Source organism: Armigeres subalbatus, chromosome 2 (genome assembly GCF_024139115.2).
Source record: "Armigeres subalbatus isolate Guangzhou_Male chromosome 2, GZ_Asu_2, whole genome shotgun sequence".
NCBI lineage: Eukaryota > Metazoa > Arthropoda > Insecta > Diptera > Culicidae > Armigeres > Armigeres subalbatus.
The window spans coordinates 322,042,757-322,056,689 of NC_085140.1; the positions used below are offsets into that span (position 1 = coordinate 322,042,757).

Sequence of the window (13,933 nt, forward strand, 5' to 3'; positions counted from 1 at the left end):
ATGTCTTTTGATCTTCAAAGCACTCTTCTCTCACTTGTCATAAGACGAGTTTGTACAATCCCATTGAATTCCACCACTTAATTGTATCTTGACAGATACGTATTTCGACCTCAACAGTAAGGCCGTCTTCAGTGTCTCGTACTTGACTCGACTTCGAAGTCGAATTCCTGCAGGACATTCTCCAGAAATCGCTCCAGGACTTACTCAAGGAATCCCTCCAGGAAGCTCTCTAGGAGTCACTACGGCAATTTTTCCAGGAATTCCTCAGAATTTTTTTCTTTATTTAAGTGATTTTTTAATTTTAAAATTATGTTCAACACTGAATTCACCGGAGATTCCTCTAAGAAATCCTCTGGAAATTCCTTTAGAAATTCTTTCAGGAATTTCTTCGGGAATTTCCCCGAGGAATCTCCAGAGAAATTCTTAGAGGAATTTTCGGAGGAATGACTGGAGAAATTCCCGGCGAGATTATTGGAGGAATTCCGGTAAGCATTTCTGAAGGAAGTACCGTAGGGATTTCTTGAAGAATTCCCATAGGAATTCTTGGAGGAAGTCCTGGAGGAATTCGTGAAGGAAGTCCCGCAGAAACTCCTGTAGCAAGTCCTGGAGGTATTTCTGGAGGAAGTCTGGGAGGGATTCCTGGAGGAAGTCCCTGAACGATTGCTGGAGACAGTCTCGAAGGGATTCCTGAAGGAAGTCCCGGAAAGATTCCTGAGGAAGCTACGGAAGGATTCCTGGCGGAAGTCAAGTAGGGAATCTGGAAGGTAGTCCGGTAGGATTCTCGAAGGAAATCCCGTAAGGGCTCCTGAAGGAGGTCCCGTAAGGATTCCTGAAGGAGGTCCCATAGGGATTTCTGGAAGAAGAGCCTAGTAACTCTTGGGGGAAGTCCCGGAAAGATTCCTGAAGGATGTTTCGGAAGGATTCCTGGAAGAAGTCTCTTAGGAATGTCTGGATGATATTGGGTAGGATTTCCTGGAGGAAGTACCGTCAGGATTCCTAGAAGAAGTCCCGTTGAAATTTTTTAAGGAAGTCCCGGAGGAATTCCTGGAAGAAGTCCCACAGGGATTCTTGGAGGATGTCCCGGAGGGATTTCTGGAGGAAGTCTGGGAGGGATTCCTGGAGGAAGTCCCGGAACGATTGCTGGAGACAGTCTCCGAGGGATTTCTGAAGGAAATCCCGCAAGGATTCCTGGAGGAAGCTACGGAAGGATTCCTGGCGGAAATCACGTAGGGAATCTGGAAGGTAGTCCGGTAGGGTTCTCGAAGGAAATCCCGTAGGGTCTCCTGAAAGAGGTCCCGTAAGGATTCCTGAAGGAGGTCCCATAGGGATTCCAGGATAAAGAGCCTAGTAATTCTTGGGGAATGTGTTCAGATGCTCTGTCCAGATGTCTTCTATTGTATTCGTGTTGCAAAATCGCAAGCTGGGTTTCAGAACCATTTAAAAATTGACCACTTCCCTGAACGAACCAGGTTCCTGGAACTCCTATAACCCAAATTTGAGGGTCCAAACGTTCAGTTTTCATTTCCCGTATTTCAAAATGATAAATAAAAACGATTGCATCATTATTGGGAGCATTTACTACTAGTTATCTACGATTAAAAAGAAGTTGACCTATTTTAAGCCCATTTGACCCAGACGACCCCCTCGATAAAACCGTCCCCATGGACCCAGTCACCAGATCAATACATCTACACAAAAATATAGGGTATAATGCATCTTTCCTCAAAATTTCATGCAAATCGGTTGAAAAACAAGGAAACAGTGAATTTTATAATTTGAAATCGTAGCCCGGGCCGAAAATGGTTAACAAGGAGTTTTCCATCGAAAAACTTAAAAACGGCATAACTCGAAAATCTCACCAACGATTTTTTTGAAAATTTGTCCAGAAGCATATAATTATAGTAGGAATCGAATGGCGTTTTCGATTGAATGGTATTTTTTTTTCATAATAACGGTAAATGAAGCACCGTGGAAGGGATTCTTGGAGGAGGTCCTGAAGAGTTCTTGGAGGAAGTCCCGGTGAGATTCCTGGAGGAAGTCCTGAAGGGATTCCGTAGTTTTTCGTAGGCTATGTTTATGAAAGTCGAAAGATGCGTTTTCGAAGAGGCCCTCCTTAGACGTGCGGTGAGACGCGCGGCTACAAAGCAAGACCATGCTGAGGGTGGCTGGGTTCGATTCCCGGTGCCGGTCTAGGCAATTTTCGGATTGGAAATTGTCTCGACTTCCCTGGGCATAGAAGTATCATCGTGCTAGCCTCATGACATACGAATGCAAAAATGGTAACCTGGCTTAGAAACCTCGCAGTTAATAACTGTGGAAGTGCTTAATGAACACTAAGCTGCGAGGCGGCTCTGTCCCAGTGTGAGGATGTAATGCCAATAAGAAGAAGAAGATGCGTTTCAGCATTTCTATTTCATACGTGGTTATAACACGCAAAAAAAAAGCGTTCCAAAATTCGTGAACCAGCAAATATACACCATGATTTAATTCAAGGATTCGAGAGCACCAGTCACGTTTTCCAGAAATTTACAAAAAAGTAACTGAGTTTGGGAGCGATTATTTTTACGAGATTCCTTTCGATATTTTAGATTTACACATTCTGTTTCTCATGATGCATTTGTGTTTTCACAAAACTTACCAGACATATGGTGAATTGTTGAAGTCTGCAGAGAGAAACCTAATCCGCTCGTCAGGGTTGTCTGAAAAAAAAGACGATACAAAGGATTTGGGTTAGTTAGAGCTGTAATATCTACGGTAGGGCTTCCAATCCGGGAAACGATTTCCCGGGAAATCATATTTCCCGGAATTTAAGTATTAGTTTCCCGAATTTTCGGGGAAAATAATATAGGGGAACTGTTCCGATCTCCATCTCACTGTACATATATCCATCTCATCGCTAAACGAAGAAATGCGGCACCAAATTCGTCGCTTCTTTTTGTCAACATGCGTGCTCACTGTTGAAAAAAATCGCAAAAATAATAAACAAACCAAATTCCTTTCCATTGTGCTATGAGATGAAGTGACGAACCGTTCCTCTACTAAAATATTTTGTAATAATTGAGGGGGTTAGAAGTAGAGTAAGTGACATTTTAGGGGGTTAGAAGCAGTGTAAGTGAAATTTTTGTCAAAATTGAGTTGACTACAACAAAAAATGCTGTGGTTCTTGTGCTTTGCGGCAATATGTTGATATAGTTCGTACGATCTTTATAAAAAATGTGAAAATTCACAGAAAATTAGTTTTTTCACATTTCATAGAATTTGTATGAAGCAAAAAAATATTGAAAAACTTTGATCTCATTTCTCGTTTGAATGTTATAAAACTTAAAATGTTACTTGGGAATTCCTAACACGCGTTGAAGAGTGTTGCCTGTGATGAAACAGCAAGTTACTTATTTGTGCAGAGCTACCAATTTTCGCTAGATCGCAGATATTTAGGCAATAGCATTGGCCGCTGTGGCAGGTTTGTCCTATTATTGTCAAAGGTTTTTCAAGACCATCACGCCGTTTTGATTTAATTCCCGAATAGACTCATATTCCGAAGACTTGTTTGTATTTTGAGATATTCCAGAAAATTTCATTTGAATATTTTATAATCTTGGTGGGCTAACAGATCTTGATGTCTTTAGTATGAAATCATTACAACTGTCTTACAACAAATACTCGCAGAACTTTTGCATTTTGATGCGTTTTAGGTGCTGCTCGGCATTTCAAGCAAAGTTTGACTGAAAAAATATTATAGTCAGGATCATTAATGTACGACAATCGAGTACTCGTTTGAAAGTTCTTTTTATATTTCGAATGGAACTATACATTTAATACATTTAAAGTCGAAATTATGCTCAAGTGACCGTACATAAATAAAAATGGTTTATCCTTCAAACTTGCTCAGAACATTGTTTGTACTAAAAAAACATGTTGCCGAGTTTAAATAATAGAAGAAAATCTCTCGAAGTCGTCGTTGCCCCAAAATTAAAGAAAAATGCGGACACATCCTGAAAAAGTATTAAAAATAATGGAAAAATAGCCCAGCTGAAAATTTTAACAATGTACGATTTGGATTAGTTTTGAGAGAGCCCACTCGCCGTTTTTCATACAAAATGGTCAACTTTGGAGATCTAGATCTCGATTGCGTGTTAACCAATTTTGCTGAAAATTTGACCAGAGCTCAGATATAACTTGAATTTTACCACACCTGAGTTTTGACCATATTTATTCATAGGGTAAAAAATTATTGCGGTAATACCAAATTTGAATTTTTTGCCAAAAATAATTTTTTTTAGATATCTTGAATTCTGTAGGTCAGCAAAAACGCGTTTTTTGACAATACAAAAAAGTTTGCGGTATACACTTGTACACTAGGACTATCAATTTTTTGTCAAAAAAATCGTTTTGGTATTACCTCGATAATTTTTTACCCTATGAATTAATATGGTCGAAACTCAGGTGTGGCAAAATTCAAGTTATATCAGAGCTCTGGTCAAATTTTCAGCAAAATTGGTTCTCACGCAATCGAGATCTAGATCTCCAAAGTTGACCATTTTGTATGCAAAACGGCAAGTGGGCTTTCTATTATGCAGGTCACTGTATGAGAGATAGAGTAGAGTTCTCTGCATCTTTCTTAAGTAGGTGTCCAACTAACCATCCTTTCTCTTCCCCAGCATTCGCAAGGACGTGGCCAGGATAGATCTCGACTATTGGAGAGTGCATTGCTTCCATCTAAGAGATACTGATTAGTCCCAAATCAATATCTGTGGTAACGGATGAAAGTGATGCTACTCTCATACAATAGTCTTGGCTTGTACCACCTACGAATTTGTGCAGAGCAATTCTAATGCTAATGCTAATGCTAAAGAAACGTTGCGTAGGTTGGTGGGCATTTTTATGGAATTTGTGCTTCCAAAAGGAGGAAGGGTTGTTTGGCCAATATTCGATCAGTCAAAAGTCATTTCCGAATATGTTATTTGGCCGAAAATTCCGTTTAGCTGAAATGGTCTTTTTTTTTCTTTTGATGGGCTACAGCTCTTCGATGAACCTACGCCGAATGGAGTATCCTTCTCCACTGGACTCGATCCTGGGCCAATTGCTTCCAGTCGCCCTGAACATTGAGCGCCCTCAAGTCCTCTTCAATTGCAAAAAGCCATCGTGTACGCGGCCTTCCACGAAGCCTGCGGCCTCTTCCGGGTTCTCTACTAAATATTATCTTCGCTTGACGTTCTTCCGGCATACGAACAACGTGACCAGCCCACCGTAGTCTGCCGTGTTGTATAAGCTTAATAATATCCAGCCCTTTATACACCTGGTACAATTCGTGATTCATGCGACGCCGCCAGATACCGTTCTCCTGTTTACCGCCGAGTATTGTCCGCAGCACCTTACGCTCAAACACTCCGAGAGCTCTCCGATCAGCCTCCTTTAACGTCCATGTTACATGGCCGTATAAAGCCACCGGAAGAATCAGAGTAGTATACAGCGCGAGTTTTGTTTTCGTTTGCAGACTACGGGACTTAAACTGGTTACGAAGTCCGTAATAAGCCCTATTTGCAGCTGCAATACGCCTTTTCACCTCGCGGATAACATCATTATCGCACGTCACTAATGATCCAAGATACAAATTCTTCTACCACTTAAAATTTTTCACCATCCAGCACCATTTCGCTACCACCACCAATAATAAACCCACGTTGATTGCCAGCGACCATATACTTCGTTTTGCTGGTATTGATCGTGAGTCCAATCCTCGCTGTCTCCCTGTTAAAAGGCGCAAAAGCCTCTTCCACGGCACGGCGATCAATTCCGATAATATCGATATCGTCCGCAAATCTCAGGAGCATATGCGATTTTGTGATAATGGTACCACTTCTTTGCACACCAGCCTAATCGCTCCCTCGAGCGCTATATTGAACAGTAGGTTCGAGAGTGCATCACCCTGCTTCAATCCATCTAAGGTAACAAATGACGTCGATATTTCATCCGCAACCCTTACATTTGATTTCGATCCGTCCAACGTTATACGAATCAGCCGTATCAGTTTCGCCGGAAAACCATGTTCAAGCATAATTGATGTGTTGATGTGTCTGCAAGTTGTACTCCCGGAATTTATCAAGGATTTGTCTCAGGGTAAACATTTGATCCGTCGTTGATCGGCGCTCACGAAAACCCGCTTGGTATTCGCCGACGAAGGACTCTTCAAGCGGTCTCAATCTGTTGAACAGAATACGGGACATAATTTTGTACGCCGAATTAAGGAGGGTTATTCCTCGGTAATTGGCGCATTCCAGTCTGTACCCTTTCTTAAAGAGAGGGCAAATGAGGCCGTCCAACCAGCTAGCAGGCATTTCCTCGTCTTCCCATATTTTCGACATAATATGGTGCAGAACTTCATAAAGCTGCTCACTGCCATGTTTGAGAAATTCAGTCGGGAGCTGGTCCTTCCTCGCAGCCTTATTGTTTTCAGCTCTTTGACAGCTTTTTTAACCTCATCTAGTGTAGGTGACTCCACAGCTTGTCCATCGTCGCTAATATTTATTCTGTTCACCGATGCACCGTCACTTCCTCCATTCAACAAAGTCTCGAAGTGTTGCTTCCACCTGGCAGCCACTTCAGTTTTATCTGTCAGCAAATTCCCTTGTTGGTTGTTGCACATGACGGGAGATGGCGCTGTCTTTCTCAGCACGCCATTGACAGACTCATAAAACCTCCGCATATCGTTCTGCTCCATTTTTTCCTGCGCCTCACTAATAACTTTTTTTTCGTACTTTTTCTTCCTGCGGTGGGTTCTTTTTCGGCTGTTCTTGCTTCCTTGTACCGATCTCTATTCGATCGGGTACCTGACACCAACATCCGGCTTCTGGCAACGTTCTTCTCGTCTGTCACTCTCTGACACTCCACATCGAACCAACCCGTCCTGGGTCGCCTCTGTGCAGTGCCTACCACTTCTCGTGCTAATGTGCTCACCGCTCCATGGATCGACTCCCATAGATCGTTGATGTTGTCGCTAACGTTGATTGCACTTATCCGTTCGTCGAGCTTCTGGCGGTACTCAGCCGATACTCCTTCCGCCGACAATCGCTGGATATTGTAACGCATCGTTCGCTGTGATCTTTCGTTCGATACAGTTGACAACCGTGATCGAATTTTACTGACAACGAGGTAGTGATCAGAGTCAATGTTCGGACCTCTGAATGTCCGCACATCGATAACATCCGAGAAATGGCGCCCATCCACCAGAACATGGTCTATCTGGTTGCAAGTTTCGCCATTTGGGTGTCTCCAGGTGTGCTTTCGGATGTTCTTTCGTGCAAAGTAGGTGCTACTGACAACCATCCATCTGTCAGCAGCAAAATTTACTAGCCGTAGGCCGTTGTCATTGGTAGCGGAGTGAAGGCTCTCCCTACCGATTATGGGACGGAAAAAGTCCTCTCTACCGACCTGAGCGTTGGCGTCTCCGATAACAATTTTCACTTCATGCTTTGGGCACTCTCCATAGGCTTTATCAAGACATTCATAAAACGTGTCCTTCACGTCGTCAGATTTATCGTTTGTCGGTGCGTAAACGTTGATTAGGCTGTAATTGAAGAATTTGCCCCGTATCCTCAGCACGCAGATTCGTTCGCTAATGGGTTTCCACCGCATCACTCGCTTCATCTGCTTGCCCATCACTACGAAACCAACTCCATGCTCTGCTTTTTCACCGCCGCTGTGATAGATGTTATACTTGAATGCAGTATTGGTCGTGGGGTTCACGGCTCGGAATTCACGTTCTCCGGATCTAGGCCATCGGACTTCTTGAATAGCAGCCACGTTCACTCCAACCTTCTGCAGTTCACGAGCCAGAAGGCTCACTCGTCCAGGTTCATTTAGGGTCCTGACATTCCAGGTACCGAGTTTCCAATCATAGTCCTTATTTCGTTGCCGGGTCGGTTGCCAAAAATAACGTTCTCTTTTTCTTCTGAAATGGTCATTCGGCCGAAAAAGTCGTTTGGTTATTTGGCCGATCACCATCATCTTTCGACCTAACGACCATTTCGGCCAAACAAACTTTTCGGCCTTATCGGTCGAATCATCCAATTCGGCTAAATGGAATTCGGCCAGATGAATTAAGGCCAAACGTGTCATTCAGTCATGTAGCATTCGTTTCAGCTAAGCGACAATTCCCATCTAAAAGTGATGTGTGCAATATGCATTGAGGATATTGTTAGTTCAAAGTGTTGGATAGTTTAATTTGAAATAGGCCGTAAAAGATTCCACCTGTCTCTAAAAAGGGCTCAAAATCATAACTTCCTACTGCCTAAATAGATGCAGCACAGGGATCCTCGCTCTTGATGGTTTCGTCTTTCTAACCGGGTTTGGATCATAAAAATCCGTTGCTACCTCTTTGCGAAGAGAGTCAATCGAGTGCGGAGGTTTATGTTGAAAATCCTATCATAAAAATGCTTATGATTTTACAAGTGGTATCATTAGGGCCATTAAAAATCGAATAATATTTACTATGCTTATGACGATACCCTACGTAACATATGTAGCTGTACAAGTAATAGTTTGATTTTTCGAAAATTCAATGGATATTTGATCTGAAACATCGTATAGGCCTGCTTTGAAGGCTTTACACGAAATATTGTTGGTTTTTCAAAAATGTGCCCAAGCTTCCATAGTATATAATCTTCTACCCAGTGTGTGTACACACAGCTACGCATTGAAATTGTAAATTATCTTTTATCATCAGCACAGCAGCGCCAACCGTACCGTCATTCATCTCACTATGCAAAGTAAGTCAAATGCTCGCACATCATAATCCCACACTCGCTTGCACGAACGACGTCAAAACTTTCCGCGAACCGCAACTAAATGTATGCGTAGTCACAGCATGGGAAGGTGGGAACAAAATGCTTCACTTTTCGTTGCTGAATTCTGCACTAAAGTTTCATTAAACAAAAATGTCCATAAATTGTGTTTGAACGTTCATCCAATTGAGCGTCGGACAAAATGCTCTAATCAAAAGTATTGATGGTTGAATATCCTTGGGTGGTCGTACACTAATAACGTCAGCACTTATGGGGAGAGGAGGGGTTTGACATTTTCTTACATTTCATATAAATATAAAATTATTTGTTTGGGAAAAATCTTACATGGGAGGAGGGGGTTTCGAAAAACCTAGACAAAAATGCTTACATAATTAGTGTACGGCCCGTTGTGAGCAATTTTTTCCCCAAGTTTGAAGTCTTAAGTTTTGTAGAAAGATGTTTCGATAATAAGCACTTTTAAAATGGTATCTACTGAATTTTTAAATCGCGCTAAATTTGACTTAAGTCATAGATTCCATTTATTTCGGAATTATTCAAATTTAGCAAATATGAGATCCAAAATATTCGAGCTGGAAGAGATGCTTGCACCATATGGACTTTATATTTAAATCTTTAAATTTACGTAACGTAACACATTAAAAAAAATCCGTAGAAACAATCTTAGTGCCACTGAGTCGAAACCTCAATGTTTGTCAGTCATCCTTGTTGCTAAAGATAGGCCTGATGTTTTTTTATCATGTATAAATAATTTTCATGTCATATGAAGAAGCAACAAGTGTTCATTATTTTCAAATCATTATCAGAAATGTATTTTTTTTAGGTGGAGATACCAAAGATCGCAAACACTATCAATGGGTGCGTTCTTGGGTGCGTTTGTCAAAACCAGCCTCCCCTTGACGAGGAAAAAAAGGTTCAAGCCGATTTCTCTTATCGGCCGATAGCGCACACATCATCTTGTCAATGCACCTACATCGGCTGACTATGTCGCAAATCACAGTGGTGTGGACAATAACAATACATAAACCAAATATGGTCTTTGACACAAATTGATTTGAAAAAAAAATATCTTTTTTTCCATAGTTCAAAATGTGTTATCAGAAACGATTATTATTTAGTTCAAAACGTATCTTAGAAAACATTCTCCTTCCTTTCATATTTTTGTACGTTTGCTCCAATAAAAGACCACTGCGTAACCCCACGCTTTCTCGCTTCGGTTAAGGATAATGTGTGTACTTAGCAACAATCAATGGAGCCTTCCCAGCAGCTTCACACATCCGCTGCGAACACTTTGTCAATCGCAAGCAGCAGCAGCCGAGTGCGGGTGCGAAAAGAAATTTCCATAAATTGATTATCAATTGACGCGCGCCTATTTTGTGGAATATTTTGATAGAATTTCACGCTCGGATTATCTCCCCCGACACGGTACACGTTCGGCTGCCGGATGTGAAACGATTTCTAATTTTCAGGCAACTGTGGCGCTCTTCTGCTCTGCGCTTGCGAAAAACCCCAAGGACTCAAGTATCCAATTATTTGGCATCGTTAGCAGTAGCTTCGGTTCGGAGGAAGCTGCGACGTCAAGTGGCCAGTCGATGGCGATGAGAAACGGTGAGTGGACCCTGGCTGAACATATGCAAGACTTGTTTCTCGAGTGATTTTTTTGGGGAACTCATTAAAACTTTTCGATGGACAAACTTCGTACCAATCTTTCGTGTCGTTTTTAATAAGCTACTTATAACGGAATTAAGCAGTAAGAAACAACGAATTTTCTCGTCATATTTTCATGCGTTTTTGTTCAAAGAGCTCTGATAATGAGATTTTCCGATGAACTGTTGGAAAGAAGTTACTTCCTAAGAGTTTATCTTGGAATCATTAACGTTGATTGTATGCTGAAGTTAATTTAGTTAGTTGTGTGAATCACAGAACTTTAAGAGACAAGTTCCAAAAACCAAATTCATTCTGAATTATATGTTAACAAATATACTTATCCATCCTATTTAATGAGTAACATAATACCAAAGCTTAGTTGAAGTACGATCCAGCCCGGAGAGGTGTTAGTTGCATTGCTGCAGTAGCCCAAATAATAGGCTCAATAATTCTTCAATTTCTTCAAAATTCTTCAAACGTAATCGAACCGTAGATGCCTTTCGCCATACTGATTTCAGAAAGTTAACTCCTTCTGTGCCGCTGTAAGCACGCTCAAATCAGGCGATTCATTACTGCATATCATTTATCATGAAGTAATTTTATTCGTCTCAAATTTCAAAGACCTTAATAGATGTGATAGATTCTGATTCGAGGAATTGTATTGAGGTATTGAGGTGTATGATATGTGGTATGGTATGAGGTAGGTAAAGATGTTCGCCATTTTGCTGAGCAATTATTGGTTTCATTCTTTCTCATTAGGTGTGCCTATCGAACGGAACAGAATAGCACGAACAGAGAGGCTATAATTAATACCGCACATAGCCCACACTTTCGTTCATTAGTCTGCTTATATCCACGTCCTACATAGACAAAACCAAAGGATTCAACATCCCCGTTACCTAAACCAACACTAATTTCCAGCACGACACAATGCCAGCCAGTTGTGTTGCACACAGAGAAGCTCGTGTAATGATAGCACAGCATCCTTTTTCCGTGGCCCCTCATCATGATATTACCGCTCGGGAGGGACTCCACCAATTAGCAATGGCGGCGCCGAATGAGTCGATACCGGTCGGTCGGTCGAACACCGAGAGATACATAAGAAGGTGTACGACAACCACATCTCCGACCGAAACAGCCAGCCGTCGTCTGCACTGTGGGCAGGTCGAAAGGGGCAGATTGCTAATAGAGCGAAACTCAAGCAAGCGAGGAAAATGCAGGATGTGGTGGTTCGGTTCCGGAGGAGAAGGATTAATTTACTCGCCTCTCTAATTAGGACTGAGCTGGGAGCTGTACGACGAAGGGGGATCCGGAGTTTTATGTGCTACGAAAAGGGCGTAAAAAGAAAGGACTATGCTTTGTGTGTATGCGGTGGGTCCAGCATCATCATCGGCAAAAGCAGTAGTGTTTCATCAAAATAACCGGATACATAAGATGCGGAGTGAGGTTTTTGTGGTGAGAAATAGCGCACGCTCGGAAAATGCGAATGCCTTTGGGGGTTATGATGCCTGGAAGGATCCATTTTGTTTTTAGTTCTCTGTCTATTCATTAGGGGTATTTTGCCCATCAGAACAAATTTGATCATGTCGTATAATAGGATAGTTATTTTTATGCGATTTTTTAGTATACCTTTTTTTAATGCTTTCTCAAGTGGAAATCACCAATCGGATTTAAGTTTTGACCGAATCTCGAGCATTCAGTTTTCGAAAATCTAAAATGTAGATGCATAATACTTATGGCGCTCTTAATATTGTGCTCAATCTGTTTTGTTTTCTCGTTAATTTCTTCCACGATTCATCGCCATGAAGCTAGCAGAAATACTTCGAAACACAAACATATTTCGCTTTGAAAAATAAATTGCTGCTTCTCACTTAGAGAGGATGGGGTTCTTATGAATTTTGGCGCTCCATGTTAAAAAGTATAACATTATCGAATAAGAGCAGAAGAAGAAACCAAAAGATGAAATTTTAAAAATGCGTCTTAAAAATTCTAGAAGCAATTTATACAGAAGCGATTAGCAGTACGGGGATGGACTCATCTGCAAAAACAAAATTCCCTGATTTTTCCAGGTTTTTTCCAGGTGTTTTACATTGATTTCCACGTAACAAGTAAGTTTTGCGAAAAACAATCAAAAAACAATTTTTTTTGGTTGCCTCACAAAAACAATGTTGTAAATTACTTAAGAAATTCTTCCAGGAATTCCTTCGCAAGTTCACCTAGAAATTACTTCAGCTATTCCAGCGGTTCTCAACCTGGGGTACATGTACCCCTGGGGGTACCTTCGCATGGCCCTAGGGGGTACCTCGGACAAAAATGCGTAATGGCGGACGAGTTTTGATAATTGTGTATTTTTATTTGAAAAATTTATATTGTACATAATATGCAATGCGATCAATAAATCCCAATTGAATTTTGCCTTGCACAACCAGCACAATGTATAAAGGGCTGCGGAACAAAAGATCGATCGAGCAAAACGTCGAATGAACAAAATGCTTGTTTTTTTCCCTTATGCTCGGTTGCTTCGTTGTAAGAGGATTAGAAGCATCCTTCTACGCATCTCGGAAGCCTTCTTCCAAGCAGCTTGAAGGCCTTCTTACAAGAGGCTCGGAAGCCTCATGGGCACTTCAGAAGCCTCCTTTCAAGTGATTCGGTTGCCTCCTTTCAAGAGGCTCGTAAGCCTTCTTTTAAGAGGCTTGGTAGCCTCCTTTCAAGAGGCATGGAAACCTCCTTTCAAGAGATGCGGTAGCCTCCTTTCAAGAGGCTTCGGAGCCTTTTCAAGAGGCTCAGAAGCCACCTTTCAAGTGGCTGAAAAGCCTTTTTCCAAGAAGCTTGGAAGCCTATTTTCAAGAGGATCGGAAGCCTCTTTTCAAGAGGCTCAAAATCCTCCTTTTCTAGAGGCTTAAAATCCTCCTTTCAAGAGGATCGGAAGCCTCCTTTTAAGAGGCCCAAAAGTCTCCTTTCAAGAGGCTCGGAAGCCTCCCTTTCAAGAAGCTCAAAAGACTTCTTTTCTAGAGGCTCAAAAGCCTCCTTTTCTAGAGGCTCAAAAGCCTCCTTTCAAGAGGCTCGGAAGCCTCTTTTGAAGAGGTTCAGAAGCCTACTTTCAAGAGGCTCAAAAACCTCCTTCCAGGCTCAGAAGCCTCCTTCCAAGAGGCTCGGAAGGCTCCTTTCAAAAGGCTTGGAAGCCTCATTTCAAGAGGCTCAAAAGCATCCTTTCAAAAGGCTCAAAAGCCTCCTTCTAAGAGGCTCGGAAGCGTCATTTCAAGAGGCTCGGAAGACTTTTTTCATGAGGCTCAGAAGCCTTCTTTCAAGAGGCTCGGAAACCTCCTTTCAAGAGGCTCGAAAGCCTATTTTCAGGAGGCTTCAAAATCCCTTTCAAGAGACTCAAAAGCATCCTTTCAAGAGGCTCAAAAGCCTCCCTCTAAGAGGCTTTAAAGTGTCCTATAAAGAGGCTCAGAAGCCTTCTTTCAAGAGGCTCGGAAGCCTTACAA

General features: G+C 41.8%; 1 long non-coding RNA gene across 1 annotated transcript in view; it reads right to left on the bottom strand.

The window, feature by feature from the left end:
* The window catches only part of LOC134212678 (uncharacterized), a 296,428-nt gene that overhangs the window by 10,537 nt on the left and 271,958 nt on the right, over positions 1 to 13,933 (bottom strand). The window contains exon 3 of the long non-coding RNA XR_009979323.1: positions 2,639 to 2,699. This is a non-coding gene — a long non-coding RNA (uncharacterized LOC134212678). The remainder of the gene's footprint in view (positions 1 to 2,638; positions 2,700 to 13,933) is intronic.